This window comes from Hyla sarda, chromosome 8 (genome assembly GCF_029499605.1).
Source record: "Hyla sarda isolate aHylSar1 chromosome 8, aHylSar1.hap1, whole genome shotgun sequence".
Classification (NCBI taxonomy): domain Eukaryota; kingdom Metazoa; phylum Chordata; class Amphibia; order Anura; family Hylidae; genus Hyla; species Hyla sarda.
The window spans coordinates 9,380,307-9,401,489 of record NC_079196.1 but is presented as its reverse complement, the minus strand read 5'-3'; positions in this window follow the sequence as shown (position 1 = coordinate 9,401,489).

Sequence of the window (21,183 nt, the reverse complement as noted above, 5' to 3'; positions counted from 1 at the left end):
TGTGATGGCGGCGGACCATCTCATTCTATGGCAAATCTCATTCCACGGCAATGCACCGGACGGAGGAAGGAGAGGGGACCTCCGTGCGGCGTTATGAATGATCGGATCCCCGCAGCAGCGCTGCGGGCGATCCGATCATTCATTGAAATCGCGCACTGCCGCAGATGCCGGGATCTGTATTGATCCCGGCACCTGAGGGGTTAATGGCGGACGCCCGCGAGATCGCGATCAGCAGCCGGGATCAGCCGCGCATGACACGGGCATCGCTCCGATGCCCGCGGTTATGCACAGGACGTAAATGTACGTCCTGGTGCGTTAAGTACCACCGCACCAGGACGTACATTTACGTCCTGCGTCCTTAAGGGGTTGAGGGGTTAAAATTGTCATCTTCTGACCACTATAACTTTTTTTTATTTCCGCATACAGGGATGTGTGAGGGCTAATTTTTTGCGCCATGATCTGAAGTTTTTATCGGTACCATTTTTGTTTTGATGGGGCTTTTTGATCGCTTTTTATACAATTTTTAGGGTATACAAAATGACCAAAAATACGCAATTTTGGATTTTTTTCACGTGTACGCCATTGACCGTGCGGTTTAATTAACAGTATATTTTAAGAGTTCGTACATTTATGCACGCGGCGATACCCCATATGTTTATTTTTGTTCTGTTTATATATATTTATTTTTTATATGGAATTTGGGAGATGGGGGGTGATTTAAACTTTTATTATGGAAGGGGTAAGTGTTTTTAAAAAAAAACTTTTATAAATGTTTTTTTTATATTTTTTATTTTTATACACTTTTTTTTTAAGTCCCTTAGGGGACTTTTAGGAGTAATCATTATGTCTGTATAATACCATCTGCACCAGTTCAGTAAAGACAGTTATCCATAACCTGACCTCGTTGTGTTCATTTACTCTCGTGTCTGGCCCAGGAGAAGCTGTCTCCAACCTCAGACCGTGTAGAGCAGTGGTCTCCGACCTGCGGACCTCCTGATGTTGCAACACTACAACTCCCAGCATGCCCGGACAGCCAAAGGCTGTCCGGGCATGCTGGGAGTTGTAGTGTTGCAACATCTGGAGGTCCGCAGGTTGGAGACCACTGGTGTAGAGGATAACAGTGCCCTGGCGTCACGATCTCATATATATCTATCTGGTCCTGCACCCTCCTCTCTAGTGTCTTAGACATTTAGTCTTCATAGATATTTCCTAAGCTGTAGAAGCTCCCGATGACTCTTGGGTTAGTGCTGGGCCGGGCGATAGGTTCTTCAGTACAATGAGGTTCATCAGTGACGGTGCCTGATCCTCCTGCTGGGTCCGGGCAGGAAGCTTCCTCCGGGCCGCACACAGAGAGGAGATGAGGATGTTCTCAGGGATGTTCTGTAGGATCTGCACCTGCACAATCACCGCTGATCCTGATCCCGCTGATTACTCTCATTTATATGTGGGCTCAATATGAAGCCCCTGTGGAAGCAGCTGCGGGGCCCCCCCTTACATCATCCCAGCACCGACTGATTAACCTCATATCAACCCCTCACAGTGCCCAGCGGGGGGGACCCAGAGCCCCCCACATATCCAGAGAGAGAACAAATCATCAGATCTGAACACAGACATGACTTTACAGCGTGTCACTATTCTGTACCCCGAGTGTTATCATCATGTACCCCAAGTGTTATTATCCTGTACTCCGTGTTATTATCCTGTACCCCAAGTGTTATTATCCTGTACCCCAAGTGTTATTATCCTGTACTCCGTGTTATTATCCTGTACCCCAAGTGTTATTATCCTGTACCCCAAGTGTTATTATCCTGTACTCCGTGTTATTATCCTGTACCCCAAGTGTTATTATCCTGTACCCCAAGTGTTATTATCCTGTACTCCGTGTTATTATCCTGTACCCCAAGTGTTATTATCCTGTACCCCAAGTGTTATTATCCTGTACTCCGTGTTATTATCCTGTACCCCAAGTGTTATCATCCTGTACCACAAGTGTCATCATCCTGTACCCCAAGTGTTATCCTGTACCCCAAGTGTTATTATCCTGTACTCCGTGTTATTATCCTGTACCCCAAGTGTTATCATCCTGTACCCCAAGTGTTATTATCCTGTACTCCGTGTTATTATCCTGTACCCCAAGTGTTATCATCCTGTACCACAAGTGTCATCATCCTGTACCCCAAGTGTTATCATCCTGTACCCCAAGTGTTATTATCCTGTACTCCGTGTTATTATCCTGTACCCCAAGTGTTATCATCCTGTACCCCAAGTGTTATTATCCTGTACTCCGTGTTATTATCCTGTACCCCAAGTGTTATCATCCTGTACCACAAGTGTCATCATCCTGTACCCCAAGTGTTATCATCCTGTACCCCAAGTGTTATTATCCTGTACTCCGTGTTATTATCCTGTACCCCAAGTGTTATCATCCTGTACCCCAAGTGTTATTATCCTGTACTCCGTGTTATTATCCTGTACCCCAAGTGTTATCATCCTGTACACCGAGTGTTATTATCCTGTACCCCAAGTGTTATCATCCTGTACCCCAAGTGTCATCATCCTGTACCCCAAGTGTCATCATCCTGTACCCCAAGTGTTATCATCCTGTACCCCAAGTGTTATCATCCTGTACCCCAAGTGTCATCATCCTGTACCCCAAGTGTTATCATCCTGTACCCCAAGTGTTATCATCCTGTACCCCAAGTGTCATCATCCTGTACCCCAAGTGTCATCATCCTGTACCCCAAGTGTTATCATCCTGTACCCCAAGTGTCATCATCCTGTACCCCAAGTGTTATTATCCTGTACCCCAAGTATCATCATCCTGTACCCCAAGTGTTATCATCCTGTACACCAAGTGTTATCATCCTGTACACCATGTGTTATCATCCTGTATCCCAAGTGTCATCATCCTGTACCCCAAGTGTCATTATTCTGTACCCCAAGTGTTATCATCCTGTACCCCAAGTGTTATTATCCTGTACCCCAAGTGTCATCATCCTGTACCCCAATTGTTTTCATCCTGTACCCCAAGTGTTATTATCCTGTACCCCAGATGTTATCATCCTGTAACCCAAGTGTTATCATCCTGTACCCCAAGTGTTATCATCCTGTACCCCAAGTGTTATCATCCTGTACCCCGAGTGTCATCATCCTGTACCCCAAGTGTTATTATCCTGTTCCCCAAGTGTTATCATCCTGTACCCCAAGTGTTATTATCATGTACCCCAAGTGTTATCATCCTGTACCCCAAGTGTTATCATCCTGTATCCCAAGTGTTATCATCCTGTACCCCAAGTGTTATCATCCTGTACCCCAAGTGTTATTATCCTGTACCCCAAGTGTTATTATCCTGTACCCCAAGTGTTATCATCCTGTACCGCAAGTGTTATTATCCTGTACCCCAAGTGTTATCATCCTGTACCCCAAGTGTTATTATCCTGTACCCCAAGTGTTATCATCCTGTACCCCAAATGTTATAATCCTGTACCCCAAGTGTTATCCTCCTGTACCCCGTGTTATCATCCTGTACCCCAAGTGTCATCAACCTGTACCCCAAGTGTTATTATCCTGTACCCAAAGTGTTATCATCCTGTACCCCAAGTGTTATCATCCTGTACCCCAAGTGTTATCATCCTGTACCCCAAGTGTTATTATCCTGTACCCCAAGTGTCATTATCCTGTACCCCAAGTGTCATCATCCTGTACTGCAAGTGTTATTATCCTGTACCCCAAGTGTTATCATCCTGTACCCCAAGTGTTATTATCCTGTACCCCAAGTGTTATCATCCTGTACCCCAAATGTTATCATCCTGTACCCCAAGTGTTATCATCCTGTACCCCAAGTGTTATTATCCTGTACCCCAAGTGTTATCATCCTGTACCCCAAATGTTATCATCCTGTACCCCAAGTGTTATCATCCTGTACCCCAAGTGTTATTATCCTGTACCCCAAGTGTTATCATCCTGTACCCCAAGTGTTATCATCCTGTACCCCAAGTGTTATTATCCTTTACCCCAAGTGTTATCATCCTGTACCCCAAGTGTTATCATCCTGTACCCCAAGTGTTATTATCCTGTACCCCAAGTGTTATCATCCTGTACCCCAAGTGTTATCATCCTGTACCCCAAGTGTTATCATCCGGTACCCCAAGTGTTATCATCCTGTACCCCAAGTGTTATTGTCCTGTACCCCAAGTGTTATCATCCTGTACCCCAAGTGTTATTATCCTGTACCCCAAGTGTTATTATCCTGTACCCCAAGTGTTATCATCCTGTACCGCAAGTGTTATTATCCTGTACCCCAAGTGTTATCATCCTGTACCCCAAGTGTTATTATCCTGTACCCCAAGTGTTATTATCCTGTACCCCAAGTGTTATCATCCTGTACTGCAAGTGTTATTATCCTGTACCCCAAGTGTTATCATCCTGTACCCCAAGTGTTATTATCCTGTACCCCAAGTGTTATCATCCTGTACCCCAAATGTTATCATCCTGTGCCCCAAGTGTTATCCTCCTGTACCCCGTGTTATCATCCTGTACCCCAAGTGTCATCATCCTGTACCCCGAGTGTAATCATCCTGTACCCCGAGTGTAATCATCCTGTACCCCGAGTGTTATTATCCTGTACCCTAAGTGTTATCATCCTGTACCTCGAGTGTTATCATCCTGTACCCCAAGTGTTATTATCCTGTACCCCAAGTGTTATCATCCTGTACCCCAAGTGTTATCATCCTGTACCTCGAATGTTATCATCCTGTACCCCAAGTGTTATTATCCTGTACCCCAAGTGTTATCATCCTGTACCCCAAGTGTTATCATCCTGTACCCCAAGTGTTATTATCCTTTACCCCAAGTGTTATCATCCTGTACCCCAAGTGTTATCATCCTGTACCCCAAGTGTTATCATCCGGTACCCCAAGTGTTATCATCCTGTACCCCAAGTGTTATCGTCCTGTACCCCAAGTGTTATCGTCCTGTACCCCAAGTGTTATTGTCCTGTACCCCAAGTGTTATTGTCCTGTACCCCAAGTGTTATCGTCCTGTACCCCAAGTGTTATCATCCTGTACCCCAAGTGTTATCGTCCTGTACCCCAAGTGTTATTGTCCTGTACCCCAAGTGTTATCATCCTGTACCCCAAGTGTTATCATCCTGTACCCCAAGTGTTATCATCCTGTACCCCAAGTGTCATCATCCTGTACCCCAAGTGTTATCATCCTGTATCCCGAGTGTCATCATCCTGTACCCCGAGTGTCATTATTCTGTACCCCGAGTGTCACTATTCCGTACCCCGAGTGTCATTATTCTGTACCCCAAGTGTTATCGTCCTGTACCCCAAGTGTTATCGTCCTGTACCCCAAGTGTTATTGTCCTGTACCCCAAGTGTTATCATCCTGTACCCCAAGTGTTATCATCCTGTACCCCAAGTGTTATCATCCTGTATCCCAAGTGTCATCATCCTGTACCCCAAGTGTTATCATCCTGTACCCCGAGTATTATCATCCTGTATCCCAAGTGTCATCATCCTGTACCCCGAGTGTCATTATTCTGTACCCCGAGTGTCACTATTCCGTACCCCGAGTGTCATTATTCTGTACCCCGAGTGTCACTATTCCGTACCCCGAGTGTCATTATTCTGTACCCCAAGTCACTACTGTATGAGAACTCACACTGTGCTCTGTGAACATCTTCTTAGGACCTTGTTGTGGATAATAATAATAGATCAGTGTTTTCATCTCCAGCTGTTGCAGAACCACAACTAGAGCCTCAGAGAGATTCCACCAGACAAGCTGAGCATCAGGTCGGCTCCATAGTGAGGAGACTAAAGAGTATAACCCCCATCATGCTCTGTTCATACCTGGACTCTGGGAGTTGTAGTACAATAACATGTAACCTCCCGGTGAGAATCTTCTCCATCACATGAATCTCCTGACAGGCGGTGGGTGATTCCGGCTGCTGTGAAATATTCATGATATGGGGGACCCCCGGATATGTGACAGGAGGGACTGGGGGGCGCAGTGACCTGAGAGGAGAACAATGGGGACGAGCACCCCCAGCGACTCATTACCACATCAAACAATGGCGCCGCACAGGACTCCGCCGGAGGATCGCAATACGACATCTGCACTTTGCTGACGCTGCCAAATCCTTATAAGCCGTTGTCTTCATATAACATTAACTAAATGATTCTACCTCTATATAACACATCTATATCTAATGTCTCCTACCTCTATATTATACATCTATATCTAATGTCTCCTACTTCTATATCTAATGTCTCCTACCTCTATATTATACATCTATATCTAATGTCTCCTACCTCTATATAACACATCTATATCTAATGTCTCCTACTTCTATATCTAATGTCTCTTACCTCTATATTATACTTCTATATCTAATGTCTCCTACCTCTGTATTATACATCTATATCTAATGTCTCCTACCTCTATATTATACCTCTATATCTAATGTCTCCTACCTCTATATTATACATCTATATCTAATGTCTCCTACCTCTATATTATACCTCTATATCTAATGTCTCCTACCTCTATATTATACATCTATATCTAATGTCTCCTACCTCTATATTATACCTCTATATCTAATGTCTCCTACCTCTATATTATACATCTATATCTAATGTCTCCTACCTCTATATTATACAACTATATCTAATGTCTCCTACCTCTATATTATACATCTATATCTAATGTCTCCTACCTCTATATTATACCTCTATATCTAATGTCTCCTACCTCTATATTATACATCTATATCTAATGTCTCCTACCTCTATATTATACAACTATATCTAATGTCTCCTACCTCTATATTATACCTCTATATCTAATGTCTCCTACCTCTATATTATACAACTATATCTAATGTCTCCTACCTCTATATTATACATCTATATCTAATGTCTCCTACCTCTATATTATACCTCTATATCTAATGTCTCCTACCTCTATATTATACATCTATATCTAATGTCTCCTACCTCTATATTATACCTCTATATCTAATGTCTCCTACCTCTATATTATACATCTATATCTAATGTCTCCTACCTCTATATTATACAACTATATCTAATGTCTCCTACCTCTATATTATACATCTATATCTAATGTCTCCTACCTCTATATTATACATCTATATCTAATGTCTCCTACCTCTATATTATACATCTATATCTAATGTCTCCCACCTCTATATTATACCTCTACATCTAATGCCTCATACCTCTACATCTAATGCCTCATACCTCTACATCTAATGCCTCATACCTCTACATCTAATGCCTCATACCTCTACATCTAATGCCTCATACCTCTACATATTTAATGCCTCATATCTCTACATCTAATGCCTCATATCTCTACATCTAATGCCTCATACCTCTACATCTAATGCCTCATATCTCTACATCTAATGCATCATACCTCTACATCTAATGCCTCATACCTCTGCATCTAATGCCTCATACCTCTACATCTAATGCCTCATACCTCTACATATTTAATGCCTCATATCTCTACATCTAATGCCTCATATCTCTACATCTAATGCCTCATACCTCTACATCTAATGCCTCATACCTCTACATTTAATGCCTCATACCTCTACATCTAATGCCTCATATCTCTACATCTAATGTCTCATACCTCTACATTTAATGCCTCATACCTCTACATCTAATGCCTCATATCTCTACATCTAATGCCTCATACCTCTACATTTAATGCCTCATATCTCTACATCTAATGCCTCATATCTCTACATCTAATGCCTCATACCTCTACATCTAATGCCTCATACCTCTACATCTAATGCCTCATATCTCTACATCTAATGCCTCATACCTCTACATCTAATGCCTCATACCTCTACATCTAATGCCTCATACCTCTACATCTAATGCCTCATACCTCTACATCTAATGCCTCATACCTCTACATATTTAATGCCTCACACCTCTACATCTAATGCCTCATACCTCTACATTTAATGCCTCATACCTCTACATCTAATGCCTCATATCTCTACATCTAATGCCTCATACCTCTACATTTAATGCCTCATACCTCTACATCTAATGCCTCATATCTCTACATCTAATGCCTCATACCTCTACATTTAATGCCTCATACCTCTACATCTAATGCCTCATATCTCTACATCTAATGCCTCATATCTCTACATCTAATGCCTCATACCTCTACATCTAATGCCTCATACCTCTACATCTAATGCCTCATATCTCTACATCTAATGCCTCATACCTCTACATTTAATGCCTCATACCTCTACATCTAATGCCTCATATCTCTACATCTAATGCCTCATACCTCTACATTTAATGCCTCATACCTCTACATCTAATGCCTCATATCTCTACATCTAATGCCTCATACCTCTACATTTAATGCCTCATACCTCTACATCTAATGCCTCATACCTCTACATCTAATGCCTCATATCTCTACATCTAATGCCTCATACCTCTACATCTAATGCCTCATACCTCTACATCTAATGCCTCATACCTCTACATCTAATGCCTCATACCTCTACATCTAATGCCTCATATCTCTACATCTAATGCCTCATACCTCTACATTTAATGCCTCATACCTCTACATCTAATGCCTCATATCTCTACATCTAATGCCTCATACCTCTACATCTAATGCCTCATACCTCTACATTTAATGCCTCATACCTCTACATCTAATGCCTCATATCTCTACATCGAATGCCTCATACCTCTACATTTAATGCCTCATACCTCTACATCTAATGCCTCATATCTCTACATCTAATGCCTCATACCTCTACATTTAATGCCTCATACCTCTACATCTAATGCCTCATATCTCTACATCTAATGCCTCATACCTCTACATTTAATGCCTCATACCTCTACATCTAATGCCTCATACCTCTACATCTAATGCCTCATATCTCTACATCTAATGCCTCATACCTCTACATCTAATGCCTCATACCTCTACATCTTATGCCTCATACCTCTACATCTAATGCCTCATACCTCTACATCTAATGCCTCATATCTCTACATCTAATGCCTCATACCTCTACATTTAATGCCTCATACCTCTACATCTAATGCCTCATATCTCTACATCTAATGCCTCATACCTCTACATCTAATGCCTCATACCTCTACATCTAATGCCTCATATCTCTACATCTAATGCCTCATACCTCTACATCTAATGCCTCATACCTCTACATCTAATGCCTCATATCTCTACATCTAATGCCTCATACCTCTACATCTAATGCCTCATACCTCTACATATTTAATGCCTCATATCTCTACATCTAATGCCTCATACCTCTACATCTAATGCCTCATACCTCTACATCTAATGCCTCATACCTCTACATATTTAATGCCTCATATCTCTACATCTAATGCCTCATACCTCTACATCTAATGCCTCATACTTCTACATCTAATGCCTCATATCTCTACATCTAATGCCTCATATCTCTATATTTAATGCCTCATACCTCTACATCTAATGCCTCATACCTCTACATCTAATGCCTCATACCTCTACATCTAATGCCTCATATCTCTACATCTAATGCCTCATACCTCTACATCTAATGCCTTATATCTCTACATCTAATGCCTCATACCTCTACATCTAATGCCTCACACCTCTACATCTAATGCCTCATATCTCTATGTCTAATGCCTCATAGCTCTGTATCTAATGCCTCATATCTCTATATCTAATGCCTCATAGCTCTGTATCTAATGCCTCATACCTCTACATCTAATGCCTCATACCTCTACATCTAATGCCTCATATCTCTATATATAATGCCTCATACCTCTACATCTAATGCCTCATATCTCTACATCTAATGCCTCATACCTCTACATCTAATGCCTCATACTCTACATCTAATGCCTCATACCTCTACATCTAATGCCTCATACCTCTACATCTAATGCCTCATAACTCTACATCTATTGCCTCATACCTCTACATCTAATGCCTCATACCTCTACATCTAATGCCTCATACCTCTACATCTAATGCCTCATATCTCTACATCTAATGCCTCATACCTCTACATCTAATGCCTCATATCTCTACATCTAATGCCTCACACCTCTACATCTAATGCCTCACACCTCTACATCTAATGCCTCATACCTCTACATCTAATGCCTCATACCACTACATCTAATGCCTCATACCTCTACATCTAATGCCTCACACCTCTACATCTAATGCCTCATACCTCTACATCTAATGCCTCATACCTCTACATCTAATGCCTCATATCTCTATATCTAATGCCTCATAGCTCTGTATCTAATGCCTCATATCTCTACATCTAATGCCTCATACCTCTACATCTAATGCCTCATATCTCTACATCTAATGCCTCATACCTCTACATCTAATGCCTCATACCTCTACATCTAATGCCTCATACCTCTACATCTAATGCCTCATACCTCTACATCTAATGCCTCATACCTCTACATATTTAATGCCTCATATCTCTACATCTAATGCCTCATACCTCTACATCTAATGCCTCATACCTCTACATCTAATGCCTCATACCTCTACATCTAATGCCTCATACCTCTACATCTAATGCCTCATACCTCTACATCTAATGCCTCATACCTCTACATATTTAATGCCTCATATCTCTACATCTAATGCCTCATACCTCTACATCTAATGCCTCATACCTCTACATCTAATGCCTCACACCTCTACATCTAATGCCTCATACCTCTACATCTAATGCCTCATACCTCTACATCTAATGCCTCATATCTCTATATCTAATGCCTCATAGCTCTGTATCTAATGCCTCATATCTCTACATCTAATGCCTCATACCTCTACATCTAATGCCTCATATCTCTACATCTAATGCCTCATACCTCTACATCTAATGCCTCATACCTCTACATCTAATGCCTCATACCTCTACATCTAATGCCTCATACCTCTACATCTAATGCCTCATACCTCTACATATTTAATGCCTCATATCTCTACATCTAATGCCTCATACCTCTACATCTAATGCCTCATACCTCTACATCTAATGCCTCATACCTCTACATATTTAATGCCTCATATCTCTACATCTAATGCCTCATACCTCTACATCTAATGCCTCATACTTCTACATCTAATGCCTCATATCTCTACATCTAATGCCTCATATCTCTATATTTAATGCCTCATACCACTACATCTAATGCCTCATACCTCTACATCTAATGCCTCATACCGCTACATCTAATGCCTCATATCTCTACATCTAATGCCTCATACCTCTACATCTAATGCCTTATATCTCTACATCTAATGCCTCATACCTCTACATCTAATGCCTCACACCTCTACATCTAATGCCTCATATCTCTATGTCTAATGCCTCATAGCTCTGTATCTAATGCCTCATATCTCTATATCTAATGCCTCATAGCTCTGTATCTAATGCCTCATACCTCTACATATAATGCCTCATACCTCTACATCTAATGCCTCATACCTCTACATCTAATGCCTCATATCTCTATCTAATGCCTCATACCTCTACATCTAATGCCTCATATCTCTATATATAATGCCTCATACCTCTACATCTAATGCCTCATATCTCTACATCTAATGCCTCATACCTCTACATCTAATGCCTCATACCTCTACATCTAATGCCTCATACCTCTACATCTAATGCCTCATACCTCTACATCTAATGCCTCATACCTCTACATCTATTGCCTCATACCTCTACATCTAATGCCTCATACCTCTACATCTAATGCCTCATACCTCTACATCTAATGCCTCATATCTCTACATCTAATGCCTCATACCTCTACATCTAATGCCTCATATCTCTACATCTAATGCCTCACACCTCTACATCTAATGCCTCACACCTCTACATCTAATGCCTCATACCTCTACATCTAATGCCTCATACCACTACATCTAATGCCTCATACCTCTACATCTAATGCCTCACACCTCTACATCTAATGCCTCATACCTCTACATCTAATGCCTTATACCTCTACATCTAATGCCTCATATCTCTATATCTAATGCCTCATAGCTCTGTATCTAATGCCTCATATCTCTACATCTAATGCCTCATACCTCTACATCTAATGCCTCATACCTCTACATCTAATGCCTCATACCTCTACATCTAATGCCTCATACCTCTACATCTAATGCCTCATACCTCTACATCTAATGCCTCATACCTCTACATCTAATGCCTCATACCTCTACATCTAATGCCTCATATCTCTACATCTAATGCCTCATACCTCTACATTTAATGCCTCATACCTATACATCTAATGCCTCATATCTCTACATCTAATGCCTCATACCTCTACATCTAATGCCTCATACCTCTACATTTAATGCCTCATACCTCTACATCTAATGCCTCATATCTCTACATCTAATGCCTCATACCTCTACATCTAATGCCTCATACCTCTACATCTAATGCCTCATATCTCTACATCTAATGCCTCATACCTCTACATTTAATGCCTCATACCTCTACATCTAATGCCTCATACCTCTACATCTAATGCCTCATACCTCTACATTTAATGCCTCATACCTCTACATCTAATGCCTCATACCTCTACATCTAATGCCTCATATCTCTACATCTAATGCCTCATACCTCTACATCTAATGCCTCATACCTCTACATCTTATGCCTCATACCTCTACATCTAATGCCTCATACCTCTACATCTAATGCCTCATATCTCTACATCTAATGCCTCATACCTCTACATTTAATGCCTCATACCTCTACATCTAATGCCTCATATCTCTACATCTAATGCCTCATACCTCTACATCTAATGCCTCATACCTCTACATCTAATGCCTCATATCTCTACATCTAATGCCTCATACCTCTACATCTAATGCCTCATACCTCTACATCTAATGCCTCATACCTCTACATCTAATGCCTCATACCTCTACATCTAATGCCTCATACCTCTACATATTTAATGCCTCATATCTCTACATCTAATGCCTCATACCTCTACATCTAATGCCTCATACCTCTACATCTAATGCCTCATACCTCTACATATTTAATGCCTCATATCTCTACATCTAATGCCTCATACCTCTACATCTAATGCCTCATACTTCTACATCTAATGCCTCATATCTCTACATCTAATGCCTCATATCTCTATATTTAATGCCTCATACCTCTACATCTAATGCCTCATACCTCTACATCTAATGCCTCATACCTCTACATCTAATGCCTCATACCTCTACATCTAATGCCTCATACCTCTACATCTAATGCCTTATATCTCTACATCTAATGCCTCATACCTCTACATCTAATGCCTCACACCTCTACATCTAATGCCTCACATCTCTATGTCTAATGCCTCATAGCTCTGTATCTAATGCCTCATATCTCTATATCTAATGCCTCATAGCTCTGTATCTAATGCCTCATACCTCTACATATAATGCCTCATACCTCTACATCTAATGCCTCATACCTCTACATCTAATGCCTCATACCTCTACATCTAATGCCTCATATCTCTATCTAATGCCTCATACCTCTACATCTAATGCCTCATATCTCTATATATAATGCCTCATACCTCTACATCTAATGCCTCATATCTCTACATCTAATGCCTCATACCTCTACATCTAATGCCTCATACCTCTACATCTAATGCCTCATACCTCTACATCTAATGCCTTATACCTCTACATCTAATGCCTCATACCTCTACATCTAATGCCTCATATCTCTACATCTAATGCCTCATACCTCTACATCTAATGCCTCATATCTCTACATCTAATGCCTCACACCTCTACATCTAATGCCTCACACCTCTACATCTAATGCCTCATACCTCTACATCTAATGCCTCATACCACTACATCTAATGCCTCATACCTCTACATCTAATGCCTCACACCTCTACATCTAATGCCTCATACCTCTACATCTAATGCCTCATACCTCTACATCTAATGCCTCATATCTCTATATCTAATGCCTCATAGCTCTGTATCTAATGCCTCATAGCTCTACATCTAAAGCCTCATACCTCTACATCTAGTGCCTCATACCTCTACATCTAATGCCTCATATCTCTATATCTAATGCCTCATACCTCTACATCTAATGCCTCATATCTCTACATCTAATGCGTCATACCTCTACATCTAATGCCTCACACCTCTACATCTAATGCCTCACACCTCTACATCTAATGCCTCATACCTCTACATCTAATGCCTCATACCTCTACATCTAATGCCTCATACCTCTACATCTAATGCCTCATACCTCTACATCTAATGCCTCACACCTCTACATCTAATGCCTCACACCTCTACATCTAATGCCTCACACCTCTACATCTAATGCCTCACACCTCTACATCTAATGCCTCATACCTCTACATCTAATGCCTCATACCTCTACATCTAATGCCTCATACCTCTACATCTAATGCCTCATACCTCTACATCTAATGCCTCATACCTCTACATCTAATGCCTCATACCTCTACATCTAATGTCTCACACTTCTATATCTAGTGCCTCATACCTCTACATCTAATGCCTCATACCTTTATATCAAGTCTTAGGTTTGACCCTAGGAGCAGACATGTTATTGTTTCTCCAGACGTGGCGCTGTCCATCTCACGTGGCGCTGAGGTATGATCACGTGGTACAGAATGCAGAATTTATTGTAGCTGAATACATTGTTGCTGATGATAAATCCCCTTAGTTCTGAGGTAACTGCAGCGGTGGGGGGAAGGGTCAGGGGTCAGATACGTGAATGGAGACGCTCGCACTTGGTGATGACTCTGCGATTAATCAGGACCCCGATTGTATAAATCACAGCAGATGGCAGATGGAGGCGAAGGCTCATGGGAGACGCCTCAGTTATCACCTTCCCAGGAGTTTACCTGACAAGACGTTGTGGATAGTGACGGAATGTGCCACGACTAATGGGCTCCGCCACCTGGTCACATCTTAACCCCTTCTCTGCTGGAAGACACATACTGCATTACTTTACCTAGGTTGGCCCTGTGCTGTCCCGATGGTGTCACCTGTGGCACCTGAGGGCAATTCATGGATATTAAGGGGAGTGGGGGGGATTTATCAAAATCTTTATAGAGGAAGGGTGGTGCAGTTGCCCGTAGCTTCTTACATTTTTCACAGGCCGCTTTAAAAATAAAAGAAGCAATTTGATTGGTTGCTTTGGGCAACTGCACCTCTCTTACTTGATAAATCTCCCCTAGAGTGTTAAATGACAGTATAAAGGTCTCCCTCGGCTCCCTGTTGTTCTTCTCACCTGGCCAGCAGGCTCAGGTGCAGGGGCTCTTAGCGATAAATGGCATAGGGGATAAAGGGGGGGAATGAAATGGCACAGGGGGGTGGTAAAGAGGGGGTGATGAATTAGCACAGTGAGTAATAAAGGGGGAATGAAATGGCACAAGGGGGATCAAGGTAAAATGATGTAGCACAGTGAGTAAGGGGGGATGATTTGGTACAGGGCACAGGGGGAACAACGTGGCACAAGGGGTTCAAGGGGTTAGGATGAAGTGGCATTGGAGGGGTCAAGAGAGGTGATTAAACAGCACTGGGAGATTGTACTGTAATATTTCTTTATCATGTTTTATAGGTAATAATACTCTGGAGTGAGTACAGTGCAATAGGGGACATCTCTCAATAGAGGACATCTCTCAATAGGGGACATCTCTCAATAGGGGACATCTCTCAATGGGGACATCTCTCAATGGGGACATCTCTCAATAGGGGACATCTCTCAATAGGGGACATCTCTCAATGGGGACATTTCTCAATAGGGGACATCTCTCAATAGGGGACACCTCTCAATGGGGACATCTCTCAATAGCAGACAGTTTTTTTTCCCCTGTGAGTGTCCGCTATTGGGAGATTCTACTGTACTATAATAGTTAGTGGATAAACGTGACAAATACTGGCGTGGATAGGAACTAGCAGAAACCTAACCCCAGAATAACACTAGGGGGCACTACACTTGAACGATGCGTTTGGAGCATCAGGAGCCCAGAGCTCTAGTACAGTATGGCTTCAGCTAGCTGTTGCAAAACTATAACTCCCAGCATGCCAAAGGCTGTCCGGGCATGCCGGGAGTTGTTGTTTTGCAACAGCTGTAGCCACACTGTTGCAAAAATATTCCAAATAGAATATACAATGTATCTCTGGCCTCCTATTTACCTTGTTTAATCTATAAACCAGTAAATTGTCCAAGACTGAAAAAAATTGGAAACAATTCTGGAAGTTGTTAATCCAGCAAAGTGGAGAAGAACTTCTGTAACTTCTGTAGAATATTATTATTTGGAAGTGACGGTCATTCATAGCAAAAGCTAAAAAAAAATGGTGTCTGCAATCATGTGGGCTCAGGCTATGTTCACACAGCGGAATTATTTCTACACGGAATTCTGCATGAATATTCTGTTATATATCCTATCCAAAGATGGAACCACAACACCAAGGGACCAAAATGGAAAATCAATATATTTTATTTATTATAGCAAATTTAAGACCAATACAGAAAAGATGAAAAAGGTTGAAAAACACACAAGTGGCATGGACACAGACAAATAGGTGGGGCGCAAATAGGTCCAGCGCAAATCCAGCAATAACGTGCTAACACAAAGAAAATAATGTAATATATAGGTAGAAAATTCATGCAACAAAGGTATATAGGTAAGTAGATAAACACATACGTGTATATTCATATAAGGTGCAGGAATCTCTCGCAGCAAAAGTGTGTAACAAGGACTCCTGGATAAGGCCCCGCTCGTGCGAAATGCGTCGGGGGGTGTGGTGGGTGACTGGGGAACTTACAGGGGGCTCCTACATTTTACTTTATCTATCAGCAGGTCCACTTCATGGCCCATAATGGCTGGCTCTGACCCTTCTTCTTAAAGGGGTACTCCGGTGGAAAACTTTTTTTTAACAACTGGTACCAGAAAGTTAAACAGATTGGTAAATGACTTCTATTAAAAAAATCTTAATCCTTCCAGTACTTATTAACTGCTGAATTCTACAGAGGAAATTATATTTTTTTTGGAACACAGAGCTCTCTGCTGACATCATGACCACAGGGCTCTCTGCTGACATCTGTCCATTTTAGGAACTGTCCAGAGTAGGAGAAAATCCCCATAGAAAACATATGCTGCTCTGGACAGTTCCTAAAATGGACAGAGATGTCAGCAGAGAGCACTGTGGTCATGATGTCAGCAGAGAGCTCTGTGTTCCAAAAAGAAAATAATTTCCTCTGTAGTAGTCAGCAGCTAATAAGTACTGGGAGGATTAAGATTTTTTAATAGAAGTCATTTACAAATCTAAATAAAAATAGGCGAGAAAAGGGAGAGCACACTAGAGGCAGACTTCACCTGGACTGGAATGCGGCTTGATCCCGGTACCTAACTGTGTGTCTCCTGAGGGGTGCACACACACAAGCATGAAGTATCAACGATAATGAATAAAGAAATACGTAGGTGCCCTCACTGCTCGGTGGAGACAGCTGCGTGGTGAGGTCCTGGATCTCAACATCGGCGCAGGAAGTGTGGCGCTCGCAGGCTACACCGGCAGTTTCGCACGTAAGTGCGTGCTTCTTCTGGCCTAGAGGCACCTACGTATTTCTTTATTCATTATAGTTTACAAATCTGTTTAACTTTCTGGCATTAAAAAAAAAAAAAAAAAAAAAGTTTTCCACCGGAGGACCCCTTTAAACTTACCTTTTACCTTATCTGCATCAGCAGTTCTGCATTTCACAATGCTAAACATTTTCAATATATTGCTAAATCTTTGCAAAGCAAGTACAGTGATCCCTCAACTTACAATGGCCTCAACATACAATGGTCTTTTCTGGACCACTGTAACTTGAAACCAGACTCAACATACAATGTACGGACAGTCCAGATCTGTTAAACGTGTGAATGGCCGGAAAATCTGACCAATCAGAATGGGCATTTATTGGTAAAACCCCTGAATTACTGAAGTGCATGCACTGACTGGTGTCTGGTAGTGCCCCCTACAGTACAGGGTGGTATTACATGTTCTGTACTCTTCACCTGTATTACTGAAGTGTATGCACTGACTGGTGTCTGGTAGTGCCCCCTACAGTACAGGGTGGTATTACATGTTCTGTACTCTTCACCTGTATTACTGAAGTGTATGCACTGACTGGTGTCTGGTAGCGCCCCCTACAGTACAGGGTGGTATTACATGTTCTGTACTCTTTACCTATATTACTGAAGTGTATGCACTGACTGGTGTCTGGTAGTGCCCCCTACAGTACAGGGAGGTATTACATGTTCTGTACTCTTTACCTGTATTACTGAAGTGTATGCACTGACTGGTGTCTGGTAGCGCCCCCTACAGTACAGGGAGGTATTACATGTTCTGTACTCTTTACCTGTATTACTGAAGTGTATGCACTGACTGGTGTCTGGTAGCACCCCCTACAGTACAGGGAGGTATTACATGTTCTGTACTCTTTACCTGTATTACTGAAGTGTATGCACTGACTGGTGTCTGGTAGTGCCCCCCTACAGTACAGGGAGGTATTACATGTTCTGTACTCTTTACCTGTATTACTGAAGTGTATGCACTGACTGGTGTCTGGTAGCGTCCCCTACAGTACAGGGAGGTATTACATGTTCTGTACTCTTTACCTGTATTACTGAAGTGTATGCACTGACTGATGTCTGGTAGCGCCCCCTACAGTACAGGGAGGTATTACATGTTCTGTACTCTTTACCTGTGACAGGGTTACCTGCTCCTTTGGACACCAGGTGATGGCGGCTCCATTTTAAATTTTTAGGACATTGTGTGTTCTGTACAGGACCCTGAAGAAGCTCCTGTCCTTTACATAGACCAGTGTTTCTCAACCAGGGTGCCTCCAGCTGTTGCAAAACTACAACTCCCAGCATGCCCGGACAGCCTTTGGCTGTCCGGGCATGCTGGGAGTTGTAGTTTTGCAACAGCTGGAGGCACCCTGGTTGGGAAACACTGAAATAGACAGTGATTACAGCTCCCAGCAGATCTTTCCTACTTTTATATGGAAGGATTTGCTTTATCTGTATTAGTTATCTACTTATTTTTCTTTAATCCTCACTTTTTCCTATTTTTGGATGACATTTTGGTGGCTTCAGAACCAATTACCAGGTTTCCATAGAGTTATGGTCTCAGCATACAATGGTTGCAACATACAATGGCCGTCCTGGAACCAATTAATATTGTAACTTGAGGGACCACTGTATTAGTATTAGAGAAAAAAGGTTGATCTGCCGCGGCGCTGCCTCTTAGAGGTCGATGATAGAGTCGGAGTTCAGGTTAAAAGTAACAGTGTATTTAATTGACACATGAAACTTTAAAACAGGGTGAAATGGTTTTAAACTCGCCCCCTGTTTTAGATTTTCATGTGTCAGTAAAATAGACTGTTACTTTTAGGGTCTATTCACACGTACAGTCTCCTGCGCAGAGTTGATGTTGTCTTCAGTCATTCAGTTTACATTGAAATCTGCAGCAGAAAATCCTGCGCATCAAATCTGCGCAGAATCCTGTACGTGTGAATAGACCCTTAACCTGAACTCCGACTCTATCATCGACCTCTAAGAGGCAGCGCCGCGGCAGATCAACCTTTTTTCTCTAATACTCCTTGCGTTGGGTGAATGGGACAGCGGATCCCATTGAAGTGTATTGGTTATAAATTCATGCAGAAATTCTGGCGCGTGAACGTTGCCTTATAGTTTATCATATGTCTGCTCCCTGGTGAAGGATTAAAGAATTTAGCCTTAAAGGGGTACTCCGGCCCTGAGACATCTTATCCTCCATCCAAAGGATTGGGGATAAGATGTCTGGCCGTGAGGGTCCCGCCGCTGGGGACCCCTGCAATCTTGTATTCGCCACCCACCTGTTTGAGCTGCACACTGCGGGGCCAGATCACAAACAGCCGGGTGGGGACCACGGGGCCGGAATACTGTGACGTCACGACTCCGCCCCCGTGTGACATCACCCCCCGCTATGCAAGTCTATGGGAGGGGGCGTGACAACCAGGTGGCGACCACGGGGCCGGAGTGTCGTGAAGTCATGACTCCGCCCCTGTGTGACGTCACCCCCCCGCTATGCAAGTCTATGGGAGGGGGCGTGACGACCGGGTGGCGACCACGGTGCGGAGTATCGTGAAGTCATGACTCCGCCCCCGTGTGACATCACCCCCCCACTATGCAAGTCTATGGGAGGGGGCGTGACGACCAGGTGGCGACCATGGGGCCGGAGTGTCGTGAAGTCATGACTCCGCCCCCGTGTGACATCACCCCCCGCTATGCAAGTCTATGGGAGGGGGCGTGACGACCGGGTGGCGACCACGGGGCCGGAGTGTCGTGAAGTCATGACTCCGCCTCCGTGTGACATCACCCCCCGCTATGCAAGTCTATGGGAGGGGGCGTGACGACCGGGTGGCGACCACGGGGCCGGAGTGTCGTGAAGTCATGACTCCGTCCCCGTGTGACATCACCCCCCGCTATGCAAGTCTATGGGAGGGGGCGTGACGACCGGGTGGCGACCACGGGCCGGAGTGTCGTGAAGTCATGACACCGCCCCCGTGTGACATCACTCCCCGCTATGCAAGTCTATGGGAGGGGGCGTGACGACCGGGGTGGCGACCACGGGGCCAGAGTATCGTGAAGTCATGACTCCGCCCCTGTGTGACGTCACCCCTCCCCCCTATGCAAGTCTATGGGAGGGGGCGTGACGACCGGGTGGCGACCACGGGGCCGGAGTATCGTGAAGTCATGATTCCGCCCCTGTGTGACGTCACCCCCCGCTGTGCAAGTTTATGGGAGGGGGCGTGACGACCGGGTGGCGACCACGGGGCCGGAGTATCGTGAAGTCATGACTCCGCCCCTGTGTGATGTCACCCCCCCCCCCTATGCAAGTCTATCGGAGGGGGCGTGACGACCGGGTGGCGACCACGGGGCCGGAGTATCGTGAAGTCATGACTCCGCCCCTGTGTGACGTCACCCCCCGCTATGCAAGTCTATGGGA